Raw genomic sequence first — 16,268 nt, 5'->3', positions numbered from 1 at the left:
CAGACCTCACCTCTTCTAGCTTCCCCTCCCAACAGGGCTCAGGGCCCAGGGCAGGAGGTGAGGAGGACAGGCACCCAGCTGCCCAGGCCAGCCCAAGGACTCTGGGACCAAAAGCTTTTAGGGCATTATTTGATGAGATTTCAGACTTTAGAGGCCAGAACACACCCAAGCGGTGTCAGGGCTTAGCTGAGGGGTGGGGTGGGGCAAGTGAGGCAACTAGGATGCACAATTTAAGGAGGCACTTACCCCCAGGCACTTTTTTTTTTTTCTGCTGAGAATGTCTACCTTTTTATTCATTTCAATAGTGTTTACTTTCACAGGATGATTATGTAGCACTGTTATTTATTTATTTATTTAGTCAGTTAGTTATTGACAGAGTCTCACTCTGCTGCCTGGGCTAGACTACCATGGTGTCAGCTTAGTTCACAGGAACCTCAAATTCCTGGGCTCAAGTGATCCTCCTGCCTCAGCCTCCCAAGTAGCTGGGACTACAGGCATGCACCACCACTCCTGGCTAATTTTTTCTATTTTTTTTTAGTAGAGATGGGGTCTCACTTTTGCTCAGGCTGGTCTCGAACCCCTGAGCTCAAGTGATCCTCCCAACTCGGGAGAGGGCCTCCTTAAAGTTCTTTTGCCCTAGACACCTTGTTTGCCTCAGCCTAGTCCTTGCCTGACCTGAAGCACTGAGGAACCTAGTCCTTCTAAGCAGGCAGGACTAGAGCTCCTTGGAATCAGGACCCAAGAGTTCCTGGCTGGCTCCAAACTGAAAGAGGAGCCATCAGGCAAACACAAGTAAAATGCTATGCTTCTTTGAGGTTTGCATGGGGTGAGGGTGGAGGTGGGGCGGCCAAAGACAGAGTACCTGTAGCCAGACTGCAGGGAGGGGGCATGGGTGGGTGCTGCAGCCACTGCACAAAGAGAAAACTGAGGCTCTTATGGGCGGGGGAGGTGTGGAGACAGATGTTCGTGGGGAGGCGCAGCAGGGCAAGGCAGGCAGAGGATCTAGAATGCTCACAGCAGACTAATTCTGCTCACTGCTCCGGCCACTTGAAGTGGCCCGTCTTCTAGGCCAACCTAGGCCTCCTCTCCCAAGAAACCACAGGAGCCCTCTTCTGAAAGGATCTCCTGCCTTGGGCTCACCTCATCAGAGGCTTGGCCTGTAGGACATTGGGGAACAGGACTAGGAGAAGACAGAGAGGGGTGAGCCTGTTGTCCTTTTCCAACCCAAGGCGCTGGGGAGTAATGTGGCATGGCTTGGCGAGGCACTACGGTGCTCGAGCTTTACTTCCTGACTACCCCCCCATCCCCACCCCCATCCCACCTCAGTACTTAGTACGTGCTCCAAAAGATACACCTGACCCGAGGTGGTCTGGGATCTCCACTTGTTTTTCTGGGTGCTCTTAGGTGTCCTGCCTCCCCATCAGACTATGTCACCCCAATCAGATGTGATGTCATGGAATGTGCCCCCACCAATCAGTGTCTCTCTCAGACTGGCACTTGGAGAGCAGAGCTGTGTCTCCCCCTCGGTGGATCTCCCTTAGACTGAGCCTCTCCCCCTCGCCTGTGGGCCCCACAGAAGACTTTGTGGAGAAACCCCCTCCGTCCAGTCTCCTTAGCCACAGCCTCCCTCCCCGGTTCTCAGGACACCACAGGAGAAAGAAGAGGACAGGGTTTTAGAAAAGTAGCCAGGAGGCTCTGAAACGAGTGGGATGGCTGTGGCCGGGGGCCCCAAGGAGCCCGCCCCAGCCTGGGTGTGTGTGGGAGATGTGCAGTCCCACGGCCTCTGGGACGCGTTCAGGGTGCAAGTCCTCCTCCTCCAGGGTGTCTATCGGAGACAATGAAGCTGGATTCACAATACTAGCAGGAAATAAGGCGAACTTCGCTTACCAAAACACCGCAGACTCCAAGCCACCCCACAGCCGATCTTATACAGGGATGGAAAGCGCGGCGTTCAGCAATTGGCTGATTTTCAGCAGCTGGACTGTCTGCGGATTGGCCATCAGCCTTGGCGTCTCGGGATTGGCTAGCTTTCAGAAGTGCCGCTGGCGTAAGACCGTTGCTGATTGGCTGGCTCTCAGGGCACTGAAGTAACGTTGTCAGTGATTGATTGGGCCCGGTTGAAAAATCGGGACTTGTTCCTGGCTTGGGACTGGGTCACAAAACATTTTTTTCCATTTTTGAAGTAAGAGAATTGAAACGTTTTATTTTCACCTCTCCCCAGATTCCTGAATGCTCCCTTTTCTAAACAGCCAAGCACTGATATCTGTGTCCAAACTCCAGATTGTCCAGAAGTTAGAGTCTACGCAGGCCTGGCCTTTGGTTCCTTTGACGACTCTTTCCGGGGTGCCCACAGTGGAGCCCAGACTTCTAGCAGGCAGATCGGCGCCTGTTCCTTCTGGTGCTGGACGCACCAGAAGGTGCACCCAGAGGGTGCTGTAGAAGCATTTGCTGGGGGTGGTGGCCTGTTGGACCTCACACACCTCCTGGTGGTTGTAGGTCTGGCCTCCAATAGCGACTGGTCAGATGGGGTCCAGAGCCTACTGGGTGACAACTCAGCTGAGGGAGAAGAGAAGTGAGGAGACTTGGGACCCTGCTGGGGAGGTGGCAGTTCAGAACACAGCACAGTGTTGCCTGCTGCGTACTTACAGCAACCACTGGCCTTAACCAGCTTCTGGACTTGGGCCTGGGTCCCAGAGCCAAGGAGGGGGCTGACATTACAGACAGCAAAATCCCAGAGGGTGCTTCTGTGGAGTCTTCTCAGCACAGGGAGCCGGGTGGGCACCTTTGGCTTGTCCCCATGCATGCCCCCGCACCCCTCCCCCTGTATTACTGATGGACTCTGCTTTATTCCAAAGAAGACTGGAACATAAACATCAAAAAGACGGGAACCTTAACCGTTTTCCTCACCATCGCATTTCCTGCTTGAATAGATGAATGAATGAATGAATGAAAGGCTGTAAGGGGTTGCATGGTAGATTTGGCAGAACTGGTGTAAGCCCTACCTTTCCTTTTCTGGCCCCTGTAAAATCCAGCCTCAGCATTCCCCACTCCACCCCCACCCACACACACACAGAAGGGTGTGGACTGCCCACAGCTCACTGGCACTTGCCTCTGGACTCAGTTTGAGCCCCTTGTGACCCAGCAGGGCCTCCAGTCCTCCTTGGGTGTTAGGATTTCTGGGTTAGTCGGCTTGAACTGTTCTAGAAAATGGCAGAGTACCTTTGGGGAAAACAAAATATATTAATTTGGGTCTTAGGTCAGAAAAACAAATTTATATTTGGCTTTGGTCTGGGTTGGTTTTGGCCTTTGGCCACTGGTCAGGAGAGTGAGAGGGCAGGGAGGATTGTTTTGGCCCCAAAGCAAGAGAAATGGTTTAGAGTCCAGCTCTGGCAGAATCATGTAGGAAGCTGGGCCAGGCCTTCCTCCATCTGGACTGTTCATTTCAACATGCATTTAGTGAGTACCTGCTATGTGCTAAGTTCTGTGCAGGTATAAGCAGACTCTGTCCCAGCCTTCAAGGAGCCCAGAGTCTAGAGAGGAGAGAGATAAGTGAGTAAAGTCTCACAGTTCAGTGTGGTCAGGGCTGATAGGGAGGGCAGTGAGTGCAGGGGCTGTGTGAGCCCAGAGGAGGCACCAGATTCAGCTTAGGTTGAGGGCTAACATTAGAAAGATGTTATGGGGGCAGTACCTGCTACATTATTTGTAGGGCCCAGTGGAAAATGAAAATGCAAGCCCCTTGCTCAGATTTCAGGTTTCAAGATGGCAATAGCAGAGCATTAAACCAAGCACGGGGCCCTTTTGAGCACAGAGCTCTGTGTGACCCCACAGCTCTTACCCCCGTGAAGCCAGCCCTGCTAGAAGAAGGAGATGCCTCGGCTGAGTGTGAAGGATGAGTGTGAGCACGAGTGTGCCAGGGGAAGAGGAGGGGCAGCACGGTGTGCAGGGACCTGGCAGCTCTGTGGACTCCAGGAGCCTCCTTTCCTCAGATCTGGGTCTTTTTAAAAAACTTCTGACTATTATGAGGGTACAAACATTTTGGTTACATAAATCACTTTTGTACAGCTTGAGTCAAAGTTGTAAGTGTGTCTGGCCGGGCGCGGTGGCTCACACTTGTAATCCTAGCGCTCTGGGAGGCCGAGGCGGGTGGATCGTTTCAGCTCAGGAGTTCGAGACCAGCCTGAGCAAGAGCGAGACTCCGTCTCTACTAAAAATAGAAATTATATGGACAAACTAAAAATATATATAGAAAAAATTAGCCGGGCATGGTGGCACATACCTGTAGTCCCAGCTACTCGGGAGGCTGAGGCAGAAGGATTTCTTGAGCCCAGGAGTTTGAGGTTGCTGTGAGCTAGGCTGATACCATGGCACTCTAGCCCGGGCAACAGAGTGAGACTTTGTCTCAAAAAAAAAAAAAAGTTGTAAGTGTTCTATCACCCAGATCTGGGTCTTAATATGTGTCCAGGGGCTGATGCAGCCCAGACAGGCTTTCCCAGGCCTTGGGGGTCATGTGAGGTTGCCAACTGTCCTTTCCTGGCAGGGGGTGGGGCTGGGAGTTAGGGAACACAATCATTTTAATCTTACATCATAACCTTCCCACTCATTAGGAGTTAAATGTCCTTTTTTTTTTTTTGTTAAAGAAATACAAGTTGCTTTGTGTATTGTAGTTGGCAAACAAATAAACATACAAAGGTGAAGTGAGAAGCCAATGTTGTTGGTTTCCCTAATTTTTTTTCTTTTTTTTTTTGAGACAGAATCTTGCTCTGTCGCCTGGGCTAGAGTGCAGTGGTGTCATCATAGCTCACTGCAAACTCAAACTCCTGGGCTCAAGTGATCCTTCCGAGGGGACTACAGGTGTGTGCCACGACACTCCGCTAATTTTTTATTTTTTGTAGAGACAGAGTCTCAGTATGTTGCCCAAGCTGGTCTGGAACTCCTGACCTCAAGCAGTTCTCCCACTTCGGCCTCTCAAAGTGCTGGGATTATAGGCGTGAGTCACCAGGCTCAGCCTGGTTTCCCTAATAAAAAAAAAGTGAACCCTCAGATCTTGGCTCCAGAAGACCCTCTGTCATGATGTTCTATGTCCCTGGAGAAGTCAAAGTGACACCCAGCCAGCCCTGACGAGAGCTGAGGCAGGAAAGGACTCCCTGGCGGGTTCCAAGTGTTGAGAATGGGCGCTCAGGAGGCCTGGCTGCAAGGACAGGCTCTGGCAGAGCCCAGTCTCCGCCCCTCCCCCTCCAGCTCTTGGTCTCTGCGGGTGAAGACACAGCTCAGGCTGCGAGGAGCTGAGAGGGCAGCTTTGAAACCCAGCAGGGAGATAATGAGAGACAGAGAAAGCAAAGGCTTCCTAATAACCCGCCAGGAAGCCAACACAGAACAAAACAGAGAGATAAGGAGCAGATCGCCTCTCTCAAGGCCAAACTGTTTTAAAAGGGAATCCTGGTGTGGATGGTGGGGGGGGTTTGGAGGGGGGGCGGTTGTTTAAAGACTGGGCCCCTGATAAGGAGATCCTTTGATGGGGACGAAAGAGATAGATGAGGCTCCCCGGGCTTGGTTTGGTGACCTCCAATAGGAATGGGCTTCTGGCTGGACGGCAGCTGGACAGCTGGACGCCTTCAGCCCTCTGAGCTCTGGCCTCATCCCCCAGGTTCAAGGCCAGGCTCTCCTATTTCAGGCTCCCTGGGGCTCCCCATTTAGGCTAAAGCTGATTTAACTTTGATGTCGTTTTTAAACAAATGTAAGGAGGCTACAGTCCTAAGAAATAATCAAGTGTCTTTGAGCCAAGGAGAGCCTTTGAAGCAGTGTGGTATAATGGAGAGGGCCTGGCCTTGGCTTCAGATGCTATGCCCGTGACCCGGGATGTCACTTACTTTCTGTGATCTCAGTGTTCTCATCTGGGCAATGAAGATAGTAAGCCCAGCAGGACAGGGCTGGGTGAGGATCAAGAGATGATGAATGGGCTGGGCACGGTGGCTCACGCCTGTAATCCTAGCACTCTGGGAGGCCGAGGCGGGTGGATCACTCAAGGTCAGGAGTTCGAGACCAGCCTGAGCAAAAGCGAGACCCCGTCTCTACTAAAAATAGAAAGAAATTATCTGGCCAACTAAAATATATACAGAAAAAATTAGCCGGGCATGGTGGCGCATGCCTGTAGTCCCAGCTACTCGGGAGGCTGAGGCAGTAGGATCGCTTATGCCCAGGAGTTTGAGGTTGCTGTGAGCTAGGCTGACTCCATGGCACTCACTCTAGACAGGGCAACAAAGCGACACTCTGTCTCAAAAAAAAAAAAAAATGAGATGATGGATGTAGCCGGGCATGGGGTTGTGTACCTGTAGTCCCAGCTACTCTGGAAACTGAGGCAGGAGGATCACTTGAGCCCAGGATTTGAAGGCCACAGTGAGCTATGGCAGCACCTGTGAAAATTCTTGCACTCCAGCCTGGGCAACATAGGGAGACCTTGTCTCTAGAAAAACAACAATCATTTCATTACTCTGCCTCATGATTCTGGGGGTTGACAGGCTCAGCTGGGAAATTCTCTTTCAGGGTCCCTCATGTGGTTGGTATCAGATAGTGACTAGGGCTAAAGACAATTCTGAAGTTCCTCACGCAGATGGTGGCTGCAGGCAGAGCACCTGCACCTAGGCTGGCGTCCATGTGGCCTGGGCTTTCTCATGGCCTGGCAGCTGGGCCCACAGCAAGAGTACCCAACAGTCACGCAGAGACTACGTCATCTTTTCTGACCCAGTCACAGAAGTCACACCACAACATCATTTCTGCTATAGTCACAAGCCTGCCCAAATTAGTCCCGTAGAGCCTCAACGGGAAAAACGTCCAAGTATGTTGTAAGAAAAGTATAGGGATTGGGATATATTGGGAGGTCATTGTTGAAATATGTCATCTGCCATAGAAGAGCGGGGAGCCAGGCACAGGTGGAGGCCTCCATATGTACTCCTGCTCCAGGCCCTACAAATGACAGGGGCAGTGGCAGTCTTGTGCCACTCAGATCAGAGTGCCCATACCTATGGCTGTGGGTGCTTATTCTATGTAAACCAGAAAGCATCCAGCCGGGACCCATCCAGCCAGTCTGTGAGCACTGACCGTGCAAATCCAAGCAGTGGCAACTGGGGCACAGGCCAGGGTCACACCAAGTAAGCCAAAGAGGGAGAAATGCTTGAATTAGTCCCCAGAGTTATTTCCTGCACAAAACTCATCAAGAAGCCCCACCTTGTCCCTGCAGGAGCAGGGGAAGAATCCGCCACATGGCCATGAGGCCACTCGTCCTGAAAGAGAGAGCCCAGAGCCCTGGGTTCTAGGCTTGACTAGATCACTGTGCAATCTTGGGCAAGTCACCTCTTCTGGGCATCAGTTTCTTCATCTGTGAATCGAAAGGGCCGGACTGGAAGGGAGGGCCCTGCAGCCTCTGCCCACTTCCCCATACCCGGCAACAAAAACCACACGGCCTCAGGCAAAGCCCAGCTCTCCTGTTACCCTCCCTGGGAGCACACGGGACCCCTCCTGGAATACACCCCTCCCTGTCACCAGGGAGCAAACCCGAGCTGGTGCTGGTCACCAGACCGGTGCCCAGCAGTGAGAGTGTTCATGGCTCTGACTTCGTAGCCTGGGGTCAGGTCAACCTGGGTCCCAGGCCTGTCTCTACCTAGCCCCTCCAAGGGACTGGCCCATAGTCAGGGGTGCCTCATCCAAAGCTCTTCCCCTGTTTGTTTATTTATTTATTTTTTGAGACAGAGTCTCACTCTGTTGCCTGGGCTAGAGTGCCGTGGCATCAGTCTAGCTCACAGCAACCTCAAACTCCTGGGCTCAAGCAATCCTCCTGCCTCAGCCTCCCGAGTAGCTGGGACTACAGGCATGTGCCACCATGCCCGGCTAATTTTTTCTGTATATTTTTAGTTGTCCATATATTTTTTTTCTATTTTTAGTAGAGATGGTGTCTTGTTCTTGCTCAGGCTGATCTCGAACTCCTGAGCTCAAACGATCCACCCGCCTTGGCCTCCCACAGTGCTAGGCAAAGCTCTTCCCCTGTGACCCCTTCCCAGAGGGGAAACCAGAGGGCCAGAGGGGACAGATTTGAGCCACTGGACCAGATGGTTCAGCAGGAGGCATTTTCTGTTTCTGGGGGAAAGCTGGGAACACCAGCCTCATAGGAGGGAAAGGTGCCTTTGGTGTGATAAGGTGGGGGCTGTTCTCCCCCCAGGGAAGAAGGTCAAGTCCTGTTAATGGAGGAGAAGGAGGGCCTCAGGCTAGCTGAAGGATACGCACCCCACTCTGGGATCTCTGGAAGGAGGAATCCTCCCACAGGGAAGGAGAGTTGCCCTCAGGTCTTTGAAAGGAGAAAACTCGGGGCAGCTGTGGCTGGTCGAGAGGCCCTGCCTGGGAGGGAGAACTCGTCATCGTCCCCCACCTCGGGCAGAGCCCACCCACCAGGGGAATGCCAGGCACCCAAGGGCCTCTGCAGGGCTGCAGCTGGGTTTCAGTCTCTGTGGGGAGTGGCGGCCAGTCCTGGGGGCAGGGATTGCAGAGACACCAACCCAGGAAGGTCAGAGAGAGGAGTAGGTGGCGGGGAGGGGGACTTGGGGAGAAGTGGATCAAGGAAAGGGATGTGTCCCCGTAGGCACCCCGAGGAGGAGGTGTAAGCCGTAAGAGAGAGCCCCCTTCTGCAGGAGGAGTTAGCTATACAAAAGCACAGCCTAATTCCCAGAGTCCAGCCCAGCCCCCAGTTTGCCTCTGTTCTGGCTCTGGGTGGCTTTGCGACTGAAAGCGTCATTTCAGATAGCTGTGCAACCTTCTGTGCAGGCAGCCGGGACTAGGTTTGGGAAAGCCAGGCAGGTGGCAACGTGTGTGAAAAGGGGCTTTGCTTGCAGCTCAGTAGACATGGCCTGCCTGGGGTTGCCAGATTTAGCAAACAAAAATACAGGACTCCCAGTTAAATCTGAATTTCAGATAAACATTGAGTATTTTTTGTAGTATAAGTATGCCCCATACAATATTTGGGGTATACTTATACTAAAAATTATTTGTTGTTTATCTTAAATCCAATTTTAAGTGAGCTTTCTATATTTTATCTAGGAGCCCTAGGCCTGCCCCACTAGGGTCCTCTGTGGCCCCTCACAAGGACCATCCCTGCCCTAAGAACACCCCTGCCCTCAAGCATAGAGTGAGCCAGGACCTTGGCACCAAAAAGGCAGGCGTGGTCCTCTGTGCTGAACTCCACTGTTCCTGACAGGATTCCCCTGTCCCCAGCACCTGCCCCCATTCCTCCTGCACAAATTTTTAGCTTTGACACAGAGATCCTATGGCAAACTATGCCCTAGGAGGATGCTTGGTTAGCTGCACGTCATCCCACCCCACCTGGCACCCACAGTCATTCACCGGTCACCATAGCACCAGCCTTGTCCTGGGGAGTCAGCGGAGGTGACGTGGGACTTGGGCTTAAAGAATGCTAGGAGAACGTGGAGCTGGATGGAGAGGCAGAAACGCATGGCAGTGCATCCCATTCCGTACTGGGGATCCCCGGCGACACCTATAGCGTGGCCGGCTCAAGGATTGGAGTGAGGATGCGCAGGAGACGAGGAAGCACACGCCAGTCACTTAGGGCTTCAGACCTTAGGCCAAGGCGCTTGCACTTTACACTCAGCATTGGGCAGCCAGGAGGGGATGCTTTAAACTTACTTATCTGTTGGTTGAAATAAACAAACAAGTAATACAGTACAGAAAAGCAGTGTTGTCAAAGTATGGTCCATGGACCCTGGAGGTCACCAAGATACTCACAGGAGATCTGCAAGGTCAAAACTATTTTCATAGTAATACTAAGACATTACATGCCGCTTTCACTGTGTTATCATGTGCCTGATTGCTCAAAAGCAATGGTAAGTGAAATTGTACTCCCTTAGCACAAATTAAGGCAGCAGACCCTGAAGGAGATCACAACATGCCACCCCCAATAAGCCACTATGGCAGAATGATTATTTGAGCTGAAAGCAATTGAAAATCAACAGATGCGGGCAGAGTTCTCTGCTCTCCTCTTATTTGCCAAAAGCAGGGCATAAATTTCCCTTTGTGAAAACCAAGATGAGTTTGCATTACCAGACCTCACTAAAATAACGCTTATCTTCCATTAGTTCTCCCATATGTTTCCTACCCACTTCCCCACAATGTATCACCCTGGAAGCCCAAACCCTCTTTCCTTTGTTAAAGTGGTATATAAGTCCCATATCTCGTCACTTCTTTGAGTTTCAGTTCTTTTCTGTGAACTCCTGTGCATGTAAATATTAATAAAAGCAGTGTGCCTTTTCTCCTATTAATCTGTCTTTTGTTAGTTTAATCTGTAGACCTCCAATCAAGGAAGCTAAGAGGGTAGAGAAAAAGGTTTTCCTCCCTGACACACCAAACTGTGCTAGTAGTCATTGTATTCTTCGCTGCCATGTATTTGCAATTTAAAGACATTTTACTTATGAATGATCTTGATGGAGCAAAAAAAAATATTAATCTTATTAACTCTCAATCTATGAGTAGTATGTATCTTTGTCATTTGAACATTTTGTGTGACAAAAGAAGAAGTATGCATAAAGCACTTCTGCTGCTTACCAAAGGATGATGTTTGTCTTAAGGAAAAGTGCTCATGTGATTGTGTGAGTTGCCGGCCAAATTAGCTGTTTTTTTCATTGAACACCGTTTTTACTTAAAAGAAAGACTGACAAAGTATGGTTATTTAGACTGGTATTTAACTGACATTTTCTTAACGATGAATGAAGTGAGCCTGTCATACCATGAAAGACAACTGACAGTATTTGCTGAGAATGATAAAATTTGAACTTCCAAGCAAAAGTTAGAATTTTGGAAAATTTGTATCCATCACCGTGAACTTGACAAGCTTCTTAGTACTTAAACACTTTTCTGATGAAATTAGTAGTAGTATTAACAACTATGATTTTTCAGTATTGCATAATGAAGCCACGTGCAGTGGCTCATACCTGTAATCCTAGCACTCTGGGAGGCCAAGGTGGGAGGATCGCTTGAGGTCAGAAGTTCAAGGCCAGCCTGAGCAAGAGCGGGACCCCGTCTCTACTAAAAATAGAAAGAAATTAGCTGGACAACTAAAAATATATAGAAAAAATTAGCCAGGCATGGTGGTGCATGCCTGTAGTCCCAGCTACTCGAGAGGCTGAGGCAGAAGGATTGCTTGAGCCTAGGAGTTTGAGGATGCTGTGAGCTAGGCTGACGCCATGGCACTCACTCTAGCCTGGGCAACAAAGTGAGACTCTGTCTCAAAAAAAAAAAAAAAATAGTGGGGTGTGGTGGCACATAACTGTAGCCCTAGCTACTCAGGAGGCCGAGGCAGGAGGATCCATTGAGCCCAGGAGTTCCAGGCTACAGTGAGCTATGATTGTGCCACTGCACTCCAGCCTGGGAGACAGAGCATGACCCTGTGTCTAAAAAAGGGTAAAGAAAAATTGCATAATGAAATTCATCAAATTTTGGAAGATCTGCATAACTCAATCAGTACCTTCTAAATGACAAATGCATGATGTTACAAAATCATGCACACATAAAAGATTCATTTAAAGTGTAAGACAGGGATGGTAGCTCATGCCTGTAATCCTTGCACTTTGGCAGGCCAAGGCGGGAGGATTGCTTGAGCCCAGGAGTTTGAGGTTGCAGTGAGCTATGATGATGCCACTGAACTCTAGCCCAGGCAATAAGAGCAAGGCTCTGTCTCAAAAAAAAAAAAAAAAAAAAAAAAAATCCTAGCTACTTGGGAGGCTGAGGCAAGAGGATTGCTTCAGCCTAGGAGTTTGAATCCAGCCTGAGTAACATAGTGAGATCCTGTCTCTAAAAACATTAAAAAATTTTTTAAGAAAAAAAATCTTGGGAAAATAAAGCTCAGAAAATTTAAAAATATTTACATATTAATTCATTTAAAAATAACATTAATAAACCAATTATATATTCATATAAATGAGTTTTGTAAAAAGTAACTATTTTGCCAAAACAAAAATATTAATGAGAGAATAGCCACCATCCCCGGCTAATTTTTTCTATATATATTTAGTTGTCCACATAACTTCTTTCTATTTTTAGTAGAGACGGGGTCTCGCTCTTGCTCAGGCTGGTCTTGAACTCCTGAGCTCAAAGGATCCACCTGCCTCGGCCTCCCAGAGTGCTAGGATTAGAGGCGTGAGCCACCGTGCCTGGCCCCAAGTAGCTAGGATTACAGGCACATGCCACTGCACCTGGGTTTAGTTTTAATTTCTAATAATCCTCATTAACAAAAGTGTTTTGGGGTCTTCAGCAATTCTGGGGAGTGTAGAGGGGTCCTGAAACTAAAAACTTTGAGAACTACTTCAAAACGGGTAGAGTGAATTGCTTCTATCCCACCCCAGAATCTCAGCCTACAGTTTGTTTCTCTCCAAAGACAACTACGACAGCCAATACAGTAATTTTACCTGCCCTCTATAGTCTATGTCTTCATACCAAAGAGGCACTCACCACTCTGCACGGTGCTCTTTTCAGTAGGGAAGCGTGGGTCATGGACACCAGCACATGTCAGTCCACCTCCAGCTGCTGCACCGTTTTCCTGGCTGCACGGTTTCCTATCGTCTGGATGTCATGTAATCTTTTAAACCATTCCTTCACTGCCGAACATTTGGGTTGTTTCTAACTCTTTACTAATTCAAAGAACGAAGCAATGAACATCTTTGGAAAGGTTTTAGGCAGGTAACTGGTAAGATCAGATGTGCTTTTTCAAAAGGTTACTCTGAACATGTAAACTGAAATCTGGACGAGATCTATGGATTGTATCAAAACCGATTTCCTGGTTGTAGATATTGTACTGTTCCAAGATGTTACCACCAGGGAAATCTCAGGGGAAACCAGGTGTAGGACACATGGGATCTGTCTGTTATTTCTTATAACTGTACATGAATCTACAACTATCTCAAAATTAAAAGTTTATTTAAAAAACTGATACCCATTAGATGGTTACTATCAAAATAACAAGTATTGGCAAGAAGGTAGAAGAACTGGAGCCCTTCTGCACAGTTGGTGGGAATGTGAAACGGTGCAGCTACTGTGGAAAACAGTATGGCAGCTCCTCAAAAATCTAAAAATAGAACTATCATATGGTCCAGCCATCCCACTTCTAGTACATATCCAAAAGAATTGAAAACAAGATCTCCAACAGATATCTGTAAACCATGTTCACAGCAGTGATACTTACTATAGCCAAGAGGTAGGAAGCAACCCAAGGGTCTGTGGACGGATGAATGGGTAAAGAATACGTAGTGTACACATACAAGGGAATTATTCAGCCTTGAAAAGGAAGGAAATTCTGACACATGGATAAACTTTGAGACCACTTTACTAAGTGAAATAAGCCAGTCCCCCAAAATACTATGGGATTCAACTTATATGAGATATCTAGAGTGGTCCATGGGAGGGGAGGAGATGGGTGAATTCACACCTAATGGGTATAACTCACACTATCTGGAGAATGGGCACACTTATAACTTTGACTCAAATGGTACAAAAGCAATCTATGTAACCAAAAGATTTGTACTCCTGTAATATTTTGAAATAACAACATTTTAAAAAAGATAATAAAAATAAATAAATAAATGATTTTGTAGATACTGCTATAAAGACATAACAGATGAGCAAAAAAAAAAATAGAGTAGTCAAATTCATAGAAACAGAATGTAGAATAGTGGTTGCCACTTGGGGGGGAATGGGGAGTTGTTTAATGGGTACGGAGTTTCAGTTTTGCAAGATAAAAGTTCTGGACCCTTTGTCACACAACAATGTGAGTATATTAATGCTTAATACTACTGAAACCCTTAGAAATGGTTATGATGGTAAGCTTTGTTATGCTTTTTTTCCCCCCTGAGATAGCGCCTTGCTCTATTGCCTAGGCTAGAGTGTGATGGTGTCATCATGGCTCACTGCAACCTCAAATTCCTGAGCTCAAGTGATCCTCCTGCCTCAGCCTCCCAAGTATTTGGGACTACACACATGTACCACCTTGCCCAGCTAATTTTCCTACTTTTTATAGAGACAGGGTCTTGCTATGTTGCCCCGGCTGGTTTTGAACTCCTGACCACAAGCAATCCTCCCACCTTGGCCTCCCAATGTGCTAGGATTACAGGCATGAACCTCCACATCTGGCCTTATGTTATGCATTTTTTTACCCCTCCCCCCCCGACAGACATATTATAAAAAAGAAAAAAATCTAGAGGAGCACTAGTAAAAAAAAAAAAATCACTCTGGCTGCAGCAAAGTTTGGAAAGGCCATACTAGAGGCAGGGGGGTCTCCTAGCAGGATATTCCTTCTGTCCTGGTAAGAAATAGTGGGGCTTGAACCAAGCCAGCATTGTGGGTCTGAAAAGACTGTGATGGCTTGAATTATTGGTCCAAATCTTTGCTCCCCTGTAATGGAATTATCCATCCATACCCCTGCCATGGTGGACGGAGAGAACTTTCTTACCTTTTGACTTCACATTTGGCCATATGACTTGATTCTGCCAATAGGAAATTTATGAACCTGGCATGAGAAGTTTTGAAGTCAGTTGGACACGCACTCCAGTGCTGCAGTAATCTGCCAGGATGAGATCACACCCCAAACGGCTGCTGCCCCTTCAGCCTGGGTCCAGGAGTGAGTGTCCAGGGACAGGCCATGTGCCCTGGCTAGGCACGGGTCCCAGGAGAATGAGAGGCTCCTAGAATGGACCTGAACTCAGCCTGCACCTTGAAGCCTGCAGCTTGGAGTCCAGGCTACATCAGTCAAGGTACAGCTGACCCACAGACCCATAGGCCTGAGAATAGATGATTATTGATTTAAGCATCTGAGCTGTTGTTTTACACAGCACAAATAACCATTCTATAATGGCATTTAACAGGCTTTTATAACCTCAACCATCATTTGGCAGATAGCAAAGCTTGCGATCCAGCGATGTTCTGAAGGCAGTCAGGAGAGTGCGAGGTGCTTTACATTCAGGTACAGACTGCTAGTGAGAGCGCGGGGTAGTGTCCCCAGGGATTGCTTCACAGAGGGGAGAGTAGTAGCCTAGGACCTTAGCGGTAGCTCCTGTCAGGATGTTGGCGTGGATCGCCATAGGAAACAGAGTCAATGGTGCTTCCCGTAATCTTTTTGGAGTGACTTGAGTCTAGTGATTGAAATGAATATATATCTTACAGGCTGGGATTATTTCGTTAAGATGCTATTTGGAATAGACATTATCCTATGATAATGAATCACTGGCCTTTGCAGGATAGAAGGGGCCTGAAACAGCTAACTTGCACCCAAGGAGGCAATCGGCATCCTCGAGGAATGGTGCTCCGTGGGGAATTCGATGTTCACCTCTTGCTGGCAGGTTGGACGTTCATTGCCAACAGTAGCTGACTCGGCCGTGGCTAGTGGGAGCCTACGCCATTCGCTGGGCCCAAGCACAGCCTCCTTTTCTCTGACTGTGGCTACTCCTCTCATGCGTCCTTTGTGCCAGCACCAGGGTGGCCCATGACTAAAGCTGGCTGATGTCAGATGGCCAAGTCAGCTTGATAGTTTAGTGCCTTTCCCATGGTAGATAAGTTTCTGGGTGCTGAGGGTCATTTATTATGCAGCCACATTGTAGCAATAACAGACTAATGCAGAGGCATTAAAACCCCTTTTTGTTATGGAAAATCTCAGACATGTACAAAAGTAGAGAGAATAGTATAATGAACCTCTGGGTACCTATGTGTCAGATGGCCAGTCTTGTTTCACCTATACCCTCACCCACTCCTCCCTTAACCCCTGATTATTATTTTATTTTTATTTTTATTCCTTTTAGAGACAGAATCTCGCTCTGTTGCCTAGACTGGGAGCAGTGGTGCAATCATAGCTCACTGTAACCTAGAACTCCTAGGCTCAGGTAATACTTCTGCCTCAGCTTCCTGAGCAGCTGACACTACAGGTATGTGCCCCTGCGCTGGGCTAATTTTTAATGTTTTTGTAGAAACTGAGTCTGGCTGTGTTGCCCAGGCTGGTTTTGAACTTCTGGCCTCCAGTGATCCTCCAGCCTCGACCTCCCAATGTGCTGGGATTACAGGCGTAAGCCACCATGCCTTGCTTTTTTTTTTTTTTTTTTTTAAGAGAAAAGGTCTCACTCTGTCACCAGGCTAGAGTGTAATGGTGCTATCATAGCTCACTGCAGCCTTGAACTCCTGGGCTCAAGTGATCCTCCTGCCTCAGCCTTCTGAGTAGCTGGGACTACAGGTGTGCA

The sequence above is a fragment of the Lemur catta genome, chromosome 1 (genome assembly GCF_020740605.2).
Source record: "Lemur catta isolate mLemCat1 chromosome 1, mLemCat1.pri, whole genome shotgun sequence".
NCBI lineage: Eukaryota > Metazoa > Chordata > Mammalia > Primates > Lemuridae > Lemur > Lemur catta.
This window is presented reverse-complemented; position numbering follows the sequence as displayed.